Genomic DNA, 22,213 nt, shown 5'->3' with positions numbered 1-22,213 from the left:
GCTTACCACCAGACTACAGTGCATTCTTATGCAGCTTTCTGGCCTTGCCTTTACTTGGTCTCTGGACTTTCCCATGTTGAGCTTGCTTTTGCTCACATGTTCTTCCACATTTTACCCCCTGTATGGTCTCTGAAGACTTTTTTTCTTAGGTACCTGTTCATGGAAGCTACAGCAGATTTCAGACTTCTAAAGCAGTGTTTCCCAACCTTTTATCCACCATGGCACACTGAAAAAAAGTGATATTTTTGTTATGCACTGTGACAAACTGGCAAGATCTGGAGGCTTAAAGGTGTGAGGGTGACTAGCTCAGGGCTCCAGCCACTGGAAGATCGAGGAGTCAGTGTCTTGGGGAACACCTGTAGGAATACTCTGCTCTAGAGAGCCTGCCTTGTTCACTTGACTATGAGGTTAACATATGCACTGTTTTCCTAGTTCTTTCTTGTCCTGATTAGGGCTGTCCCACCCAGCTCATCTTAGCCTCACACTACTTACACTCTTCTTACTCTGAGTGTGGTCCTCACGCCCACACTATAAATGTCTCCTGGGAGCTTGTTAGACATGAAGAATCTCAGGTCACATGCAGACCTACTGACTAGAAGTCTGCATTCTTATTCCCACCTATTTGGGCACATTCCTACAGCTTATTCTGGTTACTTTCCCCCATCAGTCTGTTGGCATGTTTATCTTCTCTGAAAACAGAGTAACACAAGTTCTCTCCTTGAGAAAGAAAAATAGGATCAGAAATATGAGTCTTCCTTTAAGAAGGAAATGATTGTAATAGTGAAACTCTGAAGGAAACATTTGAACCTTTTATTCTAACAGTGCTTGGGAATTTCGTTCTTTTCTATTTGCTGATAAGAAAATTCAGAGGATTCAGTATATTTTTCACCTTCAGGAGCTAAATATTTATTCATTGAATATGAATTAATTATAGGATGAATAATTAATAAAAACAGGTCTTAAACTTTTTTCTTTTGATTGTTTTTTATTATACTTTATTGTCAAGTTGGTTTCCATATAACACCCAGTGCTCATCCCCGCAAGTGCCCACCTCCATGCCTGTCACCCAAAAACAGGTCTCAAACTTTACTGTTCTAGGTGGTGAAGTTCTTTTGTTTTGATGTTTTATTTATTTCTGACAGAGAGAGCTGGGGAGGGTCAGAGAGAGAGGGAGGAGATACAAAATCTGAAGCAGGCCCCAGGCTCTGAGCTGTCAGCACAGAGCCCGATGCAGGGCCCAAACCCACGAACCATGAGATCATGACCTGAGCTGAAGTCGGACGCTTAACCGACTGAGCCACTTAGGAACCCTGCAGGCAGTGAAGTTCTTTGCTGTTCAGTGTAGTGTGGCATGGTGAGAACTTGCTTGATGTCAAATTATTTTATTACAAGAACCTACTTTTACCCACCTACTATGTAAATTTGCCCTGTGTTTGTGCCCCTCAAGAACCATAGAGTATGTTTTAGATAATTATGAGAAGTCACAAAACATGACTGGAATAATAATGGTTCATAAACTCTGTATGTTAGTCAATTCAGATATAACTGAACTTAAAATTAACCTTGAAGAGTTTAAATTCTGTTCCAGCCAAAAGCTAAGTTTCTTGTTCTAATACTCTTAAAACCATATTCTAATTTCTGGTATGTAACACACCAGTTTTCTGTCTCCCTTTGTATGTATACTGGTTAAAATAAAACCAACCACACAAGACCAAGCTGTTTATTCTTTATTTCTATCTACACTTTCAAATCACTGATTCTATCATCTTTGGTAGAAAAAAAATATCTTTGGGACAGAGCATTGTTTTTTTAAGTTTTAAAATTTATTTATTGTTTAATTTATATCCAAGTTAGTTAGCATATGGTGCAACAATGATTTCAGGAGCAGATTCCTTAATGCTCCTTACCCATTTAGCCCATCTTCCCTCCCACAACCCGTCCAGCAACCCTCTGTTTGTTCTCCATATTTAAGAATCTTTTATGTTTTGTTTCCCTCCCTGTTTTTATATTATATTTGCTTCCATTCCCTTATGTTCATCTGTTTTGGATCTTTTTTTTAAAGGAAGTTTCTTTTTTTTTAAATTTTTTTAATGTTTATTCATTTTTGACAGAGTATGAGCAGGGGAGGGGCAGAGAGATGGAGACACAGAATCCAAAGCAGGCTCCAGGCTCCACTCTGTCAGCACAGAACCTGATTCGAGGCTCAAACCCACAAACTGTGAGATCATGACCTGAGCTGAAGTTGGACTCTCAACCGACTGAGCTACCCAGACGCCCCTGTTTTGGATTTCAAAGTCCTCATATGAGTGAAGTCATATGATACTTGTCTTCCTCTGACTAATTTCACTTACCATAATACCCTCTGGTTCCATCCATGTAGTTGCAAATGACAAGACTTCATTCTTTGTGATTACTGAGTAATACTCCATCGCATATATATACCATATCTTCTTTATCCATTCATCTGACAATGGAAATTTGGGCTCTTTCCATATTTTGGCTCTTTTTGATAGCACTGCTATAAACATTGGGGTGAATGTGCTCCTTCAAAATAGCATACCTGTATCCCTTGGATAAATACCTAGTGCAATTGCTGGGTCATAGGGTAGTTCTATTTTTAATTTTTTGCAAAACCTCCATACTGTTTTCCAGAGTGGCTGCACCAGTTTGCATTCCCACCAGCAGTGCAAAAGAGATCCTCTCTCTCTGCATCCTCGCCAACATCTGTTGTTGCCTGAGTTGTTAATGTTAGCTATTGTGACGGATGTGAGGTGATATCTTATTGTGGTTTTGATTTGTATTTCCCTGATGATGAGTAATGTTGTCTGTTAGCCATCTGAATGGCTTCTTTGGATAAGTGTCTATTTTGATTTTTGCGTGTTGACCTTGATAAGTTCTTTATAGATTTTGGATATGTCATTTGCAAATATCTTCTCCCATCCTGTTGGTTGCCTTTTAGTTTTGCTGATTGTTTCCTTTGCTGTGCAGAAGTTTTTATTTTGATGCCGTCCCAATAGTTCATTTTTGCTTTTGTTTCGCCTCTGGATATGTGTTGAGTAAGAAGTTGCTGCAGCCAAGGTCAAAGAGGTTTTTGTCTGCTTTCTCCTCTAGGATTTTGATGGCTTCTTGTCTTACATTTAGGTCCTTCATCCATTTTGAGTTTATTTTTGTGTATAGTGTAAGAAAGTGGTCCAGATTCATTTTCCTGCATGCTGCATGTCCCTGTCCAGTTTTCCCAGCACCATATTCAGAAGAGACTGTCTTTATTTCCATTGGATATTCTTTCCTGCTTTGGCAAAGATTAGTTGGCCATATGTTTGTGAGTCCATTTCTGGGTTCTCTTTCTATTCCACTGATTTGAGTGTCTGTTTTTGTGCCAGTACCATATTGTCTTGATGATTACAGCTTTGTCTTCCAGTCTGGGAGTGCGATGCCTTCAGTTTCTGTTTTCTTTATCAAGATTGCTTTGGCTATTCGGGGTCTTTTTGGTTCCGTACACATTTTAGGATTGTTTGTTCTATCTCTGTGAAGAATGCTGGTGTTATTTGGTAAGTATTGCACTGAATATGTAGATTGCTTTGGGTAGTATCAACATTTTAACAATGCTTGTTCTTCCAATCAAGGAGCGTGGAATATTTTCCCATTTTTCCATTGTCTTCTTCAATTTCTTACATAAGCTATCTATGGTTTTCAGTGTGTAGATTTTTCATCTCTTTGGTTATGTTTATTCCTAGTTATTTTATGGTTCATGTGGTTCTTGTCCTTTCTTTTATTGATGTGATAAATCACATTGATTGTTTTGCAGATATTGAACCAGTCCTGCATCCCACATATAAATCCCACTTGGTTGTGGTGAATAATTCTTTTAATGTATTGTTGGATCTGGTTGGCTAATATCTTGTTGAGGATTTTTGCATCCATGTTCATCAGGGAAATTGTTCTTTAGTTTTCCTTTTTAGTTTGTTTTTTGTCTGTTTTTGGTATCAAGGTAATGCTGGCTTCATAGAAAGAGTTTGTATTTTTTCTTTCCATTTCTATTTTTTGGAACAGCTTCAAAAGAATAGGTATTAACTATTCTTTAAATGTTTGGTAGAATTCCCCTGGAAAGCCATCTGGCCCTGGACTCTTGTTTTGGGGGGAGATTTTTGATTACTAATTATATTTCTTTACTGGTTATGGGTCTGTTCAAATTTTCTATTTCTTCCTGTTTCAGTTTTAGTAGTTTATATGTTTCTAGGAATTTGTCCTTTTCTTCCAGGTTGCCCATTTCATTGACATATAATTGCTCATAAAATTCTCTTATTATTATTTTTATTTCTGCTATGTTGGTTGTGATCTCTCCTCTTTCATTCTTGATTTTATTTATTTGGGTCCTTTCCTTTTTCTTTTTGATCGAACTGGCTAGGGGTTTATCAATTTTGTTAATTCTTTCAAAGAACCAGCTCCTGGTTTCATTGATCTGTTCTAGAGTTGTTTTCTTTTTTTGGTTTCAATAGCATTGATTTCTGCTCTAATCTTTATTATTTCCTGTCTTCTGCTGGTTTTGGGTTTTATTTGCTGTTCTTTTTCCAGCTCTTTGAGGTGTAAGGTTAGGTTGTGTATATGAGAACTTTCTTCCTTCTTTAGGAAGGCCTGGATTGCTATATACTTCCCTCTTATGACCGCCTTTGCTGTGTCCCAGAGGTTTTGGGTGGTTATGTTTCCATTTTCATTGGCTTCCATGTACTTTTTAATTTCCTCCTTAACTTCTTGGTTAGCCCATTCATTCTTTAGTAAGATGGTCTTTAGTCTCCAAATATTTGTTATCTTTCCAAATTTTTTCTTGTGCTTAATTTTGAGTTTCATAGCATTTTGTGGTTTGAAAACATGCACAGTATGATCTTGATCTTTTTGTACTTGTTGAGGGGTGATTTGTGTCCCAGTATGTGATCTATTCTGGAGAATGTTTCATGTGCAGTCAAGAAGAATGTGCTTTCTGCTGCTTTAGGATGAAATGTTCTGAATATATCTGGCCAGTGTGTCATTCAAAGCCATTGTTTCCTTGTTGATTTTCTGTTTGGATGTCCATTGCTGCAAGTGGGGTGTTGAAGTCCCTACTATTATGGGATTATTATTAATGAATTTCTTTATGTTTGTAATTAATTGATTTATATATTTGAGTGCTCTCACATTTGGAGCATAAATGTTTATAATTGTTAGGTCTTGGTGGATAGACCCCTTAATTATGATATAATCCCCTTCTTCATCTCTTGTTACAGTCTTTATTTTAAAATCTAGATTGTCTGTTATAAGTATGGCTACTCTGGCTTTCTTTTGGCTGTCATTAACATGATAGATGGTTCCCCATCCCCTTATTTTCAATCTGAAGGTGTCTTTAGGTCTAAAGTGGGTCTCTTGTAAACAGCATATAGGTGGATCTTGTTTTCTCACCCATTCTGTTACCCTATGTCTTTTGATTGGAGCATTTAGACTATTGACATTTAGAGTAAGTACTGAAAGATATGAATTTATTGCCATTATGTCACCTGTAGAGTTGGAGTTTCTGGTGGTGTTCTCTGGTCCTTTCTAGTCTTTGTTGCTTTTGGGTTTTTTTTTTGTTTGCTTGTTTTTGTCTTCATCTTTTCTCCCCTCAGAGAGTCCCTCTTAAAATTTCTTACAGGACTGGTTTAGTGGTCACAAACTTAATTTTTGTTTGTCTAAAAAACTTTTTACCTCTCCTTATATTTTGAGTGACAGCCTTGCTGGATAAAGAATTCTTGGCTCCCTAGTTTTCCAATTCAGCACATTGAATATATCCACCACTCCTTTCTGGCCTGCCGTTTCTGTGGATAGGTCTGCTGCAAACCTGATCTATCTTCCCTTATAGTTTAAGGACTTTTTCCCCCTTGCTGCTTTCATGATTCTTTCCTTGCCTGAGTATTTTGTGAATTTGACTATAATATGCTTTGTTGATGGTCACTTTTTGTTGAATCTAATGGGGGTTCTCTGTGCTTCCTGGATTTTGATGTCTGTGTCTTTCCCCAGGTTAGGAAAATCTTCTGCTATCATTTTCTCACATAAAGTTTCTACCTCTTTTTCCCCTCTCTTCATCTTCTGGGACTCCTATGATTCTGATGTTATTCCTTTTAAATGAATCACTGAGTTCTCTAATTTTTATTTCTTGCTCTTTTGCCTTAGTCTCCCTCTTTTTTCTACTTCATTATTCTCCATAAGTTTGTCCTCTATATCACTGATTCACTGCTCTGCCTCATCCATCCATCATTGCCACCATGGCATCCATTCGAGATTGCAACTCAGTTATAACATTTTTTATTTCATTTTGACTAGTTTTACTTCTTTTATCTCCACAAAAAGGGATTCTAATCTGTTTCTTTTATTTGTTTTAAAAATATAATTTATTGACAAATTGGTCTCCATAGAACATCCAGTGCTCATCCCAACAAGTGCCCTCCTCAATGCCCATCACCCTCTTCTTCTTCTTCTAATATTTTTATGTATTATTGAGAGACAGAACATGAGCATGGGAGGGGCAGAGAGAGGGGAAGTCACAGAATCTGAAGGAGGCTCCTGGCTCTGAGCTGTCAGCACAGAGCCCAATGCAGAGCTTGAACTCACAAACCACGAGATCATGACCTGAGCCGAAGTCAGATGCTTAACTGACTAAGCCACCCAGGCATCCCCCACATCACCCACTTCTAATCTATTTTCAACCCTAGCTAGTATTCTTATTATCGTGATTCTAAATTCTAGGTTCAGACATCTTGCTTGCATCTGTGTTGATTAAGTCCCTGGCTGTCATGTCTTCCTGTTATTTCTTTTGGCATGAATTCCTTCATTTCATCATTTTAGAGGAAGAAAAGGAATTAATAAAGTAAAAAAAAATAGAAGAAAAAAAATAAAAACAACACAAAGATGCTAGATCTTAGGTGTATTTTGGTCTGGTTGTTGGAAGAAGCTTGATAGATTAGGAAAAAAAGGAAACATAAGAAAATAAAAATTAAAGAAAAAAGGAAAAACAAGGAAAACGTTTGAAAATTTTAAAAATGTATATAATAAAATAGAATAAAATGAAATGATGAAAGTAAAATAGAATTTAAAAAAGTGACAAAAGAGTAAAAAATATAGTAGAAAAAATTTTAAAAATCTTTTTAATAAAAATGGAAAATAAAAATAGATTTTTTTCTTTCTATATTCAAGAATAAGAAAAGAAAAGAAAAAAATTGAATGAAAGACCAGTGAACAGAAGTACGACTGAAATTGTATCTGGTTTCCTGTAGAAGTCAAGCTATGAAGCACTTTATACTCCCTAAACTAAGCAGGCAGAGAGACGTGTTTGTCAAGAGCACTGTTGGCCCAGTTGGGCGGGGTTTAGTGTAATGGCTCCGTTCTCCACTAGATGGCGCTGCTTAGCTTACTGCGGTGGATTGCTGTTGTGCGTGTAGGCACGTGTGCGCATGCGCGGGAGTCTGCTATCCGACCTCTATTCTCCCGGATCAGCAATCGCGCACCTGTCCTTTATCTCCAGCTTCTGTCCATTCCCACTTTTCACACTGTCTGTGACCAAGCCGTCAGGTTGCCAGGAGTCACCTCCCTCCGAGTTTTATCTCCCAACCTCTCACTACTGAGGGACAGCGGCTTTGACCTGCTCTGACCCCCCTGTGGGAGGGTCTCACTGAGCAGTGGCCGGATGCCGCCCCCCCCCACCCCCGGGAACGTTTGTAGGACCGTGCTGCTGCCGGTGTCCACAGACTGCAGCTGGGTGCCAACCCGCCCCAGAAAAAGTTCGTGCAATCGTGTAGCAGCAGTACTGGGAATGAAACTGCTTCAGCGGGGTGAGCGATCCCCGGAGGAGCGCCGCCAGTCCACGGGTCTGCAGGTTTCTGGCTGGCCGCTTCTGCAAGAGGAGCGGCAGAATCACAAATTATGCCCCCAAAGGCAAGGGCTTGCCTTTGGCGCTGTTCATTCAGTATGAATGTTTGTGAATGTCAAAATGTTTGGGGACCGCGTCTGCGCTGGCAGAGGAGTATCTGGGGGAACAACTCTGGATTCCTGTTTGAATTCCTCCAGGATTGCTGGGGGCTTCCAGTGGTCGGATTCAACATAGTAAAATGGTTACTCTTTTTGTTTTTTTTTGTTACTGATTTTTATAATCACCATCACTGTCTCTTTTGTTTCAGGGATTCTGGAAAATCACAACACACATCTGGCCAGGCTTCACTCTTGATGTCCTTGTTTCAACACCAATGAATGTGGTTGTTCTCCAGGGTCTGCAGGGACCTTTGCTGTGGGGCGGCCCCACAGCCTCTACCAAATGCCCTCCCAGCAGAGGAACCGCCTCTCCCCATGTGGCCTGTGGATCCTGAGGACCTTGCCCTCTGCTTCTGGGGATTCGCCCTTCCCACCAGAGCTCTGCCAGGTACTGAGCTGTGGAGTTTCAGACTCTGCGCTCCCCGCTGTTTATAGAGTTTTAATGGCATTTAAAACCTTCCCTTTCTCCCTTTTTTGTTCAGCCCCTGTGGCTGTTTCCACTTTTCCACTTTCTCTCCAGCTGCTTTTTGTGTGTGGGGGGGTACTTTTTCTGTACTTTCCCCGACCCCCCACCTCATCTCCATCCTTTCTCCACAAGCAAAAACAGCTCCCTGCCCTCTGTGGCTTCTCTCTCCCCCAGTTCACTTCTCCACGCCGCATACCTGTTGAGTTGTCTGGTTCAGGCTGTACAGATTGTTGTGTTAATCCTCAAATCAGTTTTCTAGGTGTGCAAGATGATTTAGTGTTGATCTGGCTGCATTTCAGGGATGAAAGGTGCAAAAAAAACTTCCATGCCATTCTGCCATCTTGGCTCCTTCCCCCTGGGACAGAACATTGTTAAGAACACTGTCCCTCCTGTCACCTAACAGACTCTTAACTTATATTTTATATTTCCCTTTATAAAGTATCTCCTCTGGCCATTCACACCTAGTATTTTAGAGCCAAATTCTGCTCTCTATGACTGATAGAAATTGTGTTTATGGCTAAAGAAATACCTTGTATCATTTTTTAAAACTCTGTGAATAATCCAATCCTTCTTGGGTTGGGTTACTTGTACTGTTCTGTAGCTAAGCCAGGAAATTTTGACCCACTCCTGCTTTGGTAGTTCCATTACCTTCCTGCATTTCACAGCATCCTTCAGCCATATTGACCTTGCATTTCTTCAATGATGGCTATTTCAGCTGTTTTGCATTTGTCAATGTCATAAATGAATTTGTGCTGAAGTTCTTCACATATAGAGCAATAGCTAACATGTATTACTAATCTTTGTGTGGTGAATAGACTGTATGATGGCATCCCTGATCCCCAAATCCTGGGATTCATGCTTTTGGGTAATTTCCTCACCTTGAGTGTGAGCAGACCCTGCGACTTACTTCTAATCAATAGACTGTGACCCAGGTGATGGATTGTGATTATCATACATATATAAAGCTCAGTTTCTCTAGCAGACTCTTTTGAAGGGTTTTCTCCCTGGCTGGATTTGAAGAAGTGGCCATATTAGAGGGCCCATGTGGCAAGGAGCTGAGGGCAGCTTTTAGGAGATGAGGATGGCTTTCATTCAAGAGCCAATAGCAGACCCTTCTCCAGTCAAGCTCTTAGATGAGAATCCAGCACCTGCTGACACCTTGATTGCAGCCTTGCAGAGGACCAGCAAGCCCTGTGCAGACTTGCAATCCACACAAACTGTGATATAAGAAATGTATATTGTTGTAAGCTACAAATTTTGTGGTAATTCATTATGCAGCAGTAGAAAATGAATATGCTCTGAGATAAATATTTCACAGTTATTATCTCAATTGATTTTCATGACAGATTTAAGAGGTTGATGATATTATTACTCTAGTGTTTATAGACGAGGAGAATGAGGTTCGGTAAAGCTGAGAAACTTGTCCAGAGTCACACAGCAGGCTTCCGACTCTAGAGACCATGGCCTAAGATTTCTAGATTCTTGGTTTTGGAGACACAGCATGAACCTTTCAACAGGTGTTTATCAGTTTATAGTTTTACCAACAGTGGATAAGCATGCCTATTTCTCAGTATTCTTGCCGGTATTGATTATTTGTTTTAAAAATGATAAACTTATAAGTAAGTAAATCAGAATTTTTTAAATTTGTGCCTTTTTTTTTAATGTGTCCTCAGATTTTTGTTTTCTAGGTCTATTCTCTTTTTCTTGAACCATTTATAGATAGCACTCTCTTTGGGTATTATGGGAAGAGCGGTAAGTTAGTAAGGAAGCATCTCCAATTTTTGTCTTTTCAAGTAAGAAAATAAAGTATTGATTAAATTAAACTCTTGGTGAAATGGCCAAACAGAGAAGTGACATAAACTGGCATTTTGAAGCCTAGTATGCCTGCCAATTCATGGACTATATTTCAATTATAGAGCCCGTGAGTATAAGAAAAATTCATTCCTATCTCAGGAAGGGAAATACTCAGGCCTCTATGGATTCTAGTTAGTCACTTATTAATGTATATCTTCTTTGTGCTTGGGTAAATTATCTCTGGATCTCTATAATTAATTTTCTCCCTTGTGCTTTCCTAAAAACACACAAATTGTGCTTCACCCAATAATGGTCTGAATATGCAAAGATAATAGCTTGGTAGCAATTAGGCTTAGAAGGCAACATTTTTTGATGGATTTAAATTTCTTTTTTCCCTTGAAATAACCCTATATAGTTATGAAGTTTGCAAATTTACCCAAGGAAAAAGAACAAAATGACTGATTTCTGTAGTAATTCTCCATGACATTGTTATTAGAGAGCAGATGTTTTCTCTTTCTGAATGAAGACAAAGAAATCATTTCAGTTCATGAAATCACAAACTTTAGATATGTTTCAATGAGAATGGAAACAGTTCAATTAAGAAGACAGTCATTTTTGTGGTGGTGTGGTTGGTACTAAATTTAATGGGAAAAGCAATTAGAATGTAGTCCTCAGATTTTAAAAGCCCTTTAAAACAAAGCATTAAATCATTAATCAGTTAATTAATGAGATAGATAACCGCATTTCCGAAATCAGAAATCTAGAACATATAATTACACTATGAACAAACATTACCTCCCCAGCCTGTGGAATGTGTTATGATTGAGGTACCATTGTACCTCCTTAATTAATGTTTTTAAAGATTTTATTTTTAAGTAATCTCCACACCCAAAGAGGGGCTTGAACTCACAACCTCGTGATCAATAGTTGAATGCTGTATGACTGATCCAGCCAGGTGCTGTACCTCCTTCCTAATTATATAAATTGACTTATCATGATGAAGAAGCTGATGAAGCCGATGATTATGATGACTAATGATGACAGCTATACCTTAGTAAGGGCTTGCCATGTGCCAGGAATATTCCAGGTTTAATCTTCATGACAACCAAATGAATAAGTAATATTATTATCCCCATTTTACAGATGAAGAATCCAAAGCTCAGAGAGGTTAGGGTTGCTCAAGGTCACATGGCTGGTGGGCATCAGAGATAGGAATCAGATTCAGGTGTGCTTGGCTTCAAAGACCACTAACTTTGTTAAACCACATTATGCAACTCCACGAAGTTGGGTTAGTTTTGGATTAACTCAAAGGGCTGAATCTCACATTTTGATTCCAGAGACACAACCAAGACAGGATCACAGACAAAGTTCTTTTCATTTTCTTCTTCCTTCTCAGGAGCACATTTCAGGCATTTCTCTGACACCTGAAGATACACAGGTGTCTGTAACCCCACTAAAATGCTTATGACTTGAAAATACCCTCCTGGTATCCCAAGTGTATTTGGATTATTAGGTGCTGTGGGTGGGTGAGGCAAATGGTCCCCTTACTTGGAAAGGTGATAAACTTGCCTGTTCACTCCAGAACTCTGCACCTCTTAGCTGTGAGAAGTATGGCTACTTTTCTTCACAGCAGACACCCACCCTGGGAACTGTCCATGGTGGTTTCTTGCAGAACTCTCAAGTCATATTAGGACTTTCTAGTATTAAACATGGTGCTGAATTTCTAGTGACGCCTCTCTCTCTCTCTCTCTCTCTCTCTCTCACTCTCTCTCTCTCTCGTTCTCCTCTCCTTTCTTCCCTCCCTCTCCTTTCTTCCCTCCCTACTCATATTTATGGATTAGATGTCTGTTTATATAACTTGTCCTCTTACATTATGGATTTTGAGATTTTAATTTTCAGATGATTAGAAATAGCAATATGTTTATTACATGCTAAAACAGTAAAATAGTATCTTTCATGAAAAAGATCATAGGATATCTATAACATATTCAAAATATATGGTATCTTTATATTAAATGTCTTATGTTGTTAATCTTTAAATCCAAGGAATATAGAAATGTGAAGAGTACTATAGTTATAGGTCCAGTTTGATTGGATTTGTGAGTATATGGACCACTCTTTTTTTTTTTTTACATTTTTTTCATTTTATTTTTTTATTTTTATTTTTTTTTTACAAATAGTTTATTGTCAAATTGGTTTCCATATAACACCCAGTGCTCATCCCCACAAATGCCCCCCTCCATGCCCATACCCTCCACCCCCCACATCCATCAGTCCTCAGGTTTTTTTTTAATGTTTTTTATTTATTTCTAGGAGAGAGAGAGAGAGAGAGATTGAGAGAGAGATAGCGTGAGCAGGAGAGGGTCAGAGAGAGAGGGAGACACAGACTGTGAAACAGGCTCCAGGCTCTGAGCTGGCAGTCAGCACAGAGCCCGACACGGGGCTCGAACCCACGAACCGCAAGATCATGACCTAAGCGATCGGACGCTTAACCAACTAAGCCACCCAGGTGCCCCAGTCCTCAGTTTTTGTCAGCATTCAAGAGTCTCTCATGGTTTGCCTCTCTCCCTTTCCCCCCTTCTTCTCCCCCATGGTCCTCAGTTAAGTTCCTCCTAATCCTCCTATATGTGCAAACATATGATATTTGTCCTTCTCTGCCTGACTTATTTTGCTCAGCATAACACCCTCAAGGTATGGACCACTCTTTAAGGAGGAAAATAAATCACCTTACTGTGGTAGACTATATTACTGTTTACCTGTAATTTTGGTGCTCTTCTCTATGGGATCTCTGTCTATGGGAAGATACATCCCTTCCCTGTTGTACTCAGAAGTGGTCATGTGACTTGCTTTGGCCAATCTAATGTAGGCCGCTTCTGAGTAGAAGTTATAAGCCAGCATGTGTGGTCCACAATGCCATAGCGAGACTTCTCCATTAGCTTGAGTCCCAAAATGAAATCAACTGGATCAGAGTGGAACCTGATCCTAACTTGATAAGTAGAATAAGGGAGAGACAAACTTTTTTGTTGTAAGCCAGTGAGGTGTTTAGAGACACTCATTGCACAATATAACTTAGCCTATCATGACTGCTCCTTTTGTCGTCTCTCATTTGCAAAACCCTCTAAGGAAGAAGCAGCTACAAAATAACTTACCAGTAGTGATAAACAGTAGACTTTGAATTTAGTATAATAAAACCCATGAGGATTACAAAATTCTTAACCTTCTTTTCTCTTTGCTGGATTGAACCAAGCCTTCTTTTCCATGCTAGGATATTCCTGATAGTGCTTCAGACTAGTCTCTGGGCTGCTTATATTAGTTTTCCTAGGCTGCTATTACAAAATACCACATATTGTGTGGCTTGAACAACATTAATGGATGCCTAACATGCCAAAAAAACCATGGGCAGCTGTGAGAATTTCAGTCACTGCATAATATTTCCTTTTAAAAAACAAAGTTTCCTAATTTCAAAACAGAAGTCTAATTGCACCTAGTGCTAACCTAAAATTAAAGTAACTCCTTGTTTTATTTTCCATTATGTTTACTTTGTTAGAATGAATGGAAGTTTTAGATCTTATTTTGAGTTCCTTTGGAAACAAATCCTGAAACAGAGAGTTATGTGTGGAAGGCAAAGGAGTGCCCTTGGGGCATATACTTGTAAGGATATGAGGAAAGCAGGATAGGTCAGAGTCAGAAGCTAACCAGCAACTTGGTTGCAACCGAGGCTTCAGGTCATCCTTTGAAGAGCCCTGGAGGACGGAAAGCCCTTTATAGTTGTGCCACATGGAGGCAAAGGGATCTGGCCTCCATAAACAATCAGTTGTGGCTGCCCTCTGGGAAGGGTCGTAGCTCTGGGCAAGGTGAGGCCCTGTGGCTGATGACAATGTTCAGTGGGGGACACAGCTCTAAGTTGTCAGCAGCTGATATTAGCAGCTGAGAGAATAAGTGCATCTCCCAAGAGGAGATCTGGGTGGAGGACCACAGGACCCATTGCAGCCCACCCTTGTGCTCGGAACAGCTTTCTCAGGACTCTGGTTGGTTGTGTGTTCTGGGGAGTGAGGGTAAGTGGGGCTACTCCTACTTCAACCCTTGGTCTCTTGAACCCATGTATTCTACAAATTGAGACATAGCTCCACAAAATGGTCATTCTTTTGGAATGGCACCCGATCCTTTCAGTTTATCATCTCTGAGTTAGCACCTCAGTTATGTCTTTGAGAAACTATTCCATTGCTTTCAGGCTGATGGCTTCTAGTGGTGTGGAATCTAATAGGACCAATGGATGCCATGGTCATGTTCCTATTACTCTACCTTCTTTCCTGGAGAATGAGTCTCTCATTTGAAGACAATGTTATATGGCATTCCATATAGGTGATCAAGCGCTCTGCAAATCTTTGGTTGGTGATTTTGGGCCTGGGTCCTGCAGGAAGGAAAGCAAATTTATGTCCAAAATATGTATTGATTTCAGTCAAGATAAATAGCTGCTGCTTTTAGGGTGAAAATAGTTGATCTCTGTGAGAGATGGTGTCATGCCAGAGGCTTAGCTCTGTTGCTGATATGTTGGACACTTAGCAGTGACAATAGCTAGATCAGCTTTAGTGAGTGGAAGTCCGTGCCGTTGGGCATACCGTTCATCTCTACCATGTCTATCAGTCATGAGTCTATGATTCCAACAATAGGGTGGGTGATGTTAGAGGCTGACTGATGGCAACTGGCCAGTCATCCTGTCTACTTGGTTGTTTACTATCTCTTCCATCATGGATGATCTCTGTCAGGTGTTAGGATGTGATACATTGATTTTTTGTCAACTATCATAAGCCCAAATGTCTCTTTCTCAGATCTTTTTGACCCTGGTATTCCAATCTTTCTTTTTCCAGTTTCCTGACCAACCAGCCAAGCTATTGCCACTCGCCACAAGACTGTATGTATTCTTACATCAGTTCATTTGTTTTTTTCCACACATCATGGGTGACTAGATACAATGTCTGGAATGTTGTGCAATAGAGGATTTTCTTATCTTTCAGATCATTACTAACTGGTGTTGTAAATCAGAAACAGGCTCATACCAAGCTGTGAGTCTATTGGATCCATCATCCATCATAACAAAATACCACAAAGTGGGTGGCTTGAACAACAGAATGTATTTTTCACAGTTTTCGAGACTCAGACCAGAGTGCCAGCATGGTTAAATTCTGGTGAAGGCTCTCTTCCTGGATTGGAGACAGCCACCTTCTTACTGTGTTTTCAGATAGCAATGAGAGAGAGAGAGGAAGAAAGCTCCCTGATGTCTCTTCTTACAAGGGTATTGATCTCATCATGGGGGTCCTACCTCATGACCTCATCTAAATCTAATTACCTCCCAAAGGCCTCATTTTTAAATACCATCACACTGGAAGTTAGAGCTTCAACGTATAAATGTTGGTGGTGCAGTCCACACACAGAGCAACCCATCCATGAACCAAAATCAGCCTATTTTCCTCCTCTTTCAGCTGGTAGTAAGTCTCCTTCTCCCTTTATGTAGTTATAACTATGAGTTAAAGTAGAGGGATTCTGGGCCTTCTGTGTCTGCTGATCACTGGCCCTGCTTGTGCCTGACCCTGGATATACCACTTCCATCTTATGATGGATTGCTCACCTTTGGCAGAACCTTCCCCATGAGGGGTCACCTGATTTTCCATGCTCCATTTCTACTACGGCCTGGTAGAATTTGTAAGTAGCTGCTTTTGAAATGTATATAGTGCATATATTACTCATAATGATTACAAATGAGTTTTTGTTCTTTTTAAGGTTTTATTTATTTATTTTGTAAGAGAGGGAGAGAGAGGGGGAAAGAGAGGAAGTGAGAGAGAGAAAATCCTAAGCAGACTTTGCATTGTCAGTGCACAGCCCAACACAGGGCTCAGTTTCACAAACCATGAGATCATGACTTGAATTGAAATCGAGAGTCAGACACTTAACCGACTGACCCACCCAAGTACTCCACAAATGACTTTATAAATGTACTCCTCGGGGCACCTGGGTGGCTTAGTCGGTTAAGCGTCCGACTTTCGCTTAGGTCATGGTCTCGTGGTTTGTGGGTTCGAGCCCCACGTCGGGCTCTGTGCTGACTGCCAGCTCAGAGCCTGGAGCGTGTTTCAGTCTGTGACTCCCTCCCTCTCTGACCCTCCCCTGCTCACGCTCTCTCTCTCTCTCTCTCCTAGAAATAATAAATTAAAAAAAAATAAATAAATGTACTCCAGTGATTAAAAACTGGCTTCCCATTACCTCCACGATGAAATCTTTACTCACTCCTTACAGAGAACCCAAGGCCCCCAAGGACCTAGTTTCTGCCAACTTCCTGTCGCCATTACTCTTGTCACATGCAGACATACACTCTATGTTCCAGCCCTGCAATTTCCACATAGTCCACACATGTATCAGTCAAGTTCTGGGAGGAAACAGATGATTCACACAAAAGAGGTAATTGAAGAGTTTACTAGACTATTTACAAAGGTGTGGACAGGGTTAAGGAAATGAGAATGGAAAGACATTACTGCCTCTAGACCTAAAGAAGCAGGTGAGGAAGCCGTTCCCAGGATGTAGAGTGAGATGGGTTAGCCTGGGGTGCAGTCACTTCCCTGCTCCTCAGGGAGGCCGCTGGGGGGGGGGGGGAATACATCTCTGAACTTTCTCCCTCACTTCCCTACATTCTTCACCTGGTGTATCCCATTGGCTGAAACCCGTTAGAATCCAGGAGGCAAAGCTGCTCCAGAGATGCATTCCACAGAGGCCATCCCCAGGGCAAGAACAGAGTGGACAGGACTAGAGAGTGGATTTGGAGAGGCAAACAGAATATGGAGCATCTACATGGTGCCTCACGCCAGTGCGCGTGTTTTTCCCTCTGCCCCAGATGCTTGTCTGACCCTGATCCCCTTTCCTTTCTGCCTTGTTCATGTGAAAAACTAATTTTCAACCATCAACACTCATGTCCAACCTTTCAAGTCAGATAGCAGCTCATGCATGCCTCAGTTACCACATAAAGCACGTTGCACTATGATTGTTTATGCTCCAGTCTCCCTGACATGGGAGCTTACTCAGGATAAGAGCTGGGCCTTTTGTATCTTTCTATTCTTAGAGCCCAGCACTGTGCCTGGCACTTAGTGGGTGGTCAGTAAATATCTATCAGTGAGCATCTATGTTTTCCTGAAAGTGGAAACTCCTTTTTTATAGCTCTTTTAAATGTAAACCTGAGAAGGTTAGTTATTTAACAGGAACAATATCACCTTGATTTCCATGTTGTAGCAAAGTTTTAAAAGCCCTTTCTTCTTCTGGTTTTTGGCTCAGAGGAGGCAAAGGTGCAACAGTCTTCAGTCATCCTGACTCTGGATTCATCCGACACCAGCCACCTCCACCATGTTGCCTAAGTTTAACCCCAATAAAACCAAAGTTGTATACCTGAGGTGCCCCAATGGCAAACTTGGTGCTACGTCTGTCCTGGCCTCCCATATAGTCTGTCTCCAAATAAGGTTGGTGATGACATCACCATGGCAACCAGTGATTGGAAGGGCCTGAGGATTACAGTGAGACTAACCACTCACAACAGACAAGCCCAGATTGAAGTGTTATCTTCTACTACTACCTTGATTATCAAAGCCCTCAAGGAATCACCAAGAGACAGAAAAACATTAAGTACAATGGAAATATCACTTTTAATGAGATTGTCAACATTGTCCAACAGATGCAGCTCCAATCTTTAGCTAGAGAACTCTCTTGGGGCGCCTGGGTGGCTCAGTTGGTTAAGGGTCCGACTTCAGCTCAGGTCATGATCTCACGGTTCGTGGGTTTGGGCCCCTCATCGGACTCTGTGCTGACAGCTAGCTCAGAGCCTGGAGCCTGCTTCAGATTCTGTGTCTCCCTCTCTCTCTGATCCTCCCCTGTTCATGCTCGCTCTCTCTCTCTCTCTCTCTCTCAGAAATAAATAAAAACATTAAAAAAAAAAAAAAGAAGAAGAGAACTCTCTGGAACCATTAAAGAGATTCTGGAGGCTTCCCAGTCTGTGGGCTGCCATGTTGATGGCCGCCACCCTCATGACATCATAGATGACATCAGCAGTGGTGCAGTAGAACCTCCAGCCAGTTAAAAACCAGGAAGGAAAATATTTCAATAAAAAAATCATTTGACAACCAAAAAATAAAAAATAAAATAAAAGCCCTTTCTTATTTAAGGAACAAAGTCACTTATTCTGTATCCCATCACTAGTGATGGCTGAGAAATGGGTAGAACCTAGGTCATCTCTCTCCTTATCTGTTGCCAATTCCTCTTGTTACTAGATATCTGCAAAGGAAGTGGGTGCATTAGATGGCTCTGTGGAGACAACTCACACAGTTTTAACAGGTGGCAATGTCAGAAGGAAGATCTGAAATGAATGAGGCTAAATCCCTAATTGAGGAAAATGAGCCATTTTAATAACCTCTAACTTTGCTGGGTCAGTAAGAGTTGAATTCTAAGAAGGGAAATATCCAGTTATATGGACCAGGTGTTTTTCTTTTCTTTTCTAAAATGAAAATACATGTTTGTTGACTGGATTGTCGTAAGCCGCTTGAGGTCAAGGAGCAAGTCTCCTTACCATATGTCTCTATCAGCCTTAGATAGATGTGACCAACAAATGGCACATTATACAAAACAACCAGATGAGGTCCATCCAGCAACATTTGGAGTGATTCCTGGGATGCTTGTCTCTGGCTAGCTGCACACTAGGAGAGCAGTGGCCACCACTGGTTTGATGCCCAGCATCCATTCTCAGTATTGTGGTGTGGACGTGATTGACTTTAAACCCCCCAGTCTAGAGGTGGGCCCTGATTGTGCCCGTGTTCAGCTGCTTCAGCATGTGCCTCAGGGTTCAATTCTGTCCTTCTTGGTGGCCTGTTCTATGAATTTGGGACTTGTCCAATCAGTTCCCACAATTGTGTAAACCAGGTCTTTGCAATAACCCTATGAAAATATATTGCCTGCTGGTTCTGCTCACCCGGTTGAACCCTAAGTGAACATGGCTAAAATGATATCGACAAGGTGTTAACAATGATTACTTCTCAGGAATAGGACTGATTTTAGGTGATGGGTTATTTTTACTCTCTTTTTTGTTCTTCTCCATAGTGTTCAAGTGTTTTAAGAGAGCATTTTAAAAACAAAACAATAGTTAAAAAAACCAACAATTTAACAAAAGTATCTAAAGCCTAATTCCATTTGCAAAATGTCTCACAGAATTCTAGCAAGTTTTTGTAAAACTTAGAGTTTCAAAAGAACCCCTTTGAGTTTTTTTCACAGAAATAAACAAAGAAAATTCATCTACACTGTAATCTATCACATCCTTTTTGTTTTTTGAATGTTTATTGAGCCCAGGGGCCATATTTTACTCTTGCTTTCTCTATTTGCTGTGCCTAACTCAGGGCTGTGTACATTGTAAGTCCCTGTCAACATTTCTTAATAAACACACCCCGTACACATAAATATATCTGTTCTAATTTTCCTTAACTTCTTTTTCTAGCAGTTCTCCACAATATCTGCTTTATCCTTCTAAACTAGGATATCAAGTACTTCAATTTTAAAGCACATTAAACATTAAATTCTTGCATGCACATTTTCTGTATTTTATGAAAAAGATATAGATGGTACTTGTTTTTATGGAGTTGAAATTGCTATGCGCTTACCATTTCATACTTTGCTCTTTTATTAATGATATTTCAAGTCCACATAACCTTGAATCAACATAATCCATAAACTTGTCTTTTTAATGATTATAGAGCAGTCTGTCATGTAAATATACCACAGTTTGCACATCCAGATCTCTATTTTTGGACATTTGGATTGTTTCCAGTTTCTTTCTCTTATAAATAATGTGACCACAAAGTCTTGTTTAGACCAATGGCTTTTTAAAAATTATCTCTTTGGGGTCATTTCCTTAGGTCAATATTCCTGGAGATAAACTATTTGGAAAAAAAAGACACGAACATTTTGTTACCTATTGCCAGACCACTTTCTAGAAAGCTTGAAACAATTTCACAGCATTGTCAACAGTATGTTTGCATGGAGCCACCTTCAGATGGGATTGTTAACATTATTAGTTATTTTTGCTAGTTTACTATTATATACCAGCATCAAAATTGCTCTAACAACCTTAATATTCTTAGAAGCTCTATTGCTGGGGGTCTACAAGTCATGCCCTTAAGATATTTAGAAGTATTTTTTTGTCTGGCCTGAGGGTCTCTTAGGCACCAACTCAAATCTTTCTGCCTTTGCAAAAGATCTTACACCTTTGATCTGATTTTCACACTGAAGCTATGTTTTATTGATAACACCCTAGATTTGATCTTTGACGTAAGGCCATTTCTTACTTTAAGAACATTTGCTACCTTGAAGACTTCCCTGTACCCTCTATTTTTTCCCCAAGTTCTGCTCAAATAGTTGTTTATTTACTTCATTCCTTTCTTCTTGTATTTTATCAAAGCATAGGAAACTTAAAGGAGCCATCTGACACTTTTAACATTTTGCCTGGAAATATTAGCCAGATCTACAGGTTTGTGAAGCACCATTTTTGTTTGTGATGTTAACACCGGTGACAGTTGCAATCAAATTTCTCCTGGCATACCCTTTGCTCTAGCATCCAATAGTGATATCCTCACTGCTCTGCCAGTCTTCACCAATAGCCTTTTGAGAATCTTCAAACCTCCCCTACTATTTGTTCCCAAAGCCAGTCCTTCATGTTTTAGGTTTTTCTTATAGCACCATCATGTGACTAGATGCCAAATTCTGGTTGTTATCTGTCATTGTGTAACAAATCACCCCCCAACTTAATGGCTTAAGACTACTACTATTGTATTATTTTTCACAATTTTGTTGGTCAATTGTCTTAGCTGAGAGTTTTGTTCTGTGTGATGTTATCTGGGGCTGCAGAGGTTAGACTGGGCTGGAAGGTCCAAGATGGCTCATTCATATGACTGATGGGCAGCTGGAGCTGCCCATGAAAGGACTCGAATTCTCCATATAGCCTCTCCATGTGGCTTGTTTCTACATCATGGTCTCTGAGTTCCAAAAGGAAGGAAATAGAAGCTTGTAGTCTTTTTAAGTCTTGGGCCAAGAGATCCCAGAATGTATTTCTTTTTTTTTTAATTTTTTAAAATGTTTTTTATTTATTTCTGAGAGAGAAAGAGAGAGAGCAGGGGAGGGTCAGAGAGAGAGGGAGACACAGAATCCGAAACAGCCTCCAGGCTCTGGCTGGCTATCAGCACAGAGCCCAACGCGGGGCTGGAACCGACAAACCGTGAGATCATGACCTGAGCTGAAGCTGGACATTTAACCAACTGAGCCACCCAGGCGCCCCTCCCAAAATGTATTTCTATTGCATATCATTGATAAGAGGAGTCCTAGGGTGTGCTTAGATCCAAAAGAAGGAGAACCTGAGGAAGAAAAGTACAGGCACATGGGGAGGAAAGAAAGTGATGGTAGCATTTTTGGGGTTGATCTATTAGGCCAGGGTGACTGGGTCACTTACCAGCTTTTCTCAGGAGTTCTGTGGAAGTAGAAGAAACCTACTACTCATCCATCTGTTCACTCATTCATTTTCAGCTTTTTGCTGATCAGCTACTATGTGCTGGACTTTGTTCTAGCCATTGTGGATACAACGGTTAGAAAAACAAACAAGGTCTCTGCTCTCATGGACCTTACAATTCAGTTGGGGCAAAAATAAAAAATTAAAAAATACATATATTTAAATAACTAAGAAGATTAGTAGTTATTGTGAATTGAACTGTGCCCCCCCAAGCCTGTTTTTTCCAAGCCTGTGTCTTTCCTAATAAACACGGAATTCCTCCAAAAACCATTCACCTTCAGTCTTACAGAGGTCTCCAACTCATTGACCCCCACCACTATCAAACACATTATGACCTCACTTCTCTTCTT

General features: G+C 40.2%; 1 pseudogene; it reads left to right on the top strand.

Annotated features, from left to right (window-relative positions):
• Window positions 1-7,786: 7,786 nt before the first annotated feature.
• On the top strand, window positions 7,787-18,398 carry LOC120232835 (annotated as a pseudogene).
• Window positions 18,399-22,213: the final 3,815 nt, after the last annotated feature.

The sequence above is a fragment of the Hyaena hyaena genome, unplaced genomic scaffold, assembly GCF_003009895.1.
Source record: "Hyaena hyaena isolate Hyena2069 unplaced genomic scaffold, ASM300989v1 scaffold_79, whole genome shotgun sequence".
NCBI classification, from domain to species: domain Eukaryota; kingdom Metazoa; phylum Chordata; class Mammalia; order Carnivora; family Hyaenidae; genus Hyaena; species Hyaena hyaena.
Note: the sequence above shows the minus strand (reverse complement) of the source record. Positions and strands in the feature narration are given on the sequence as shown.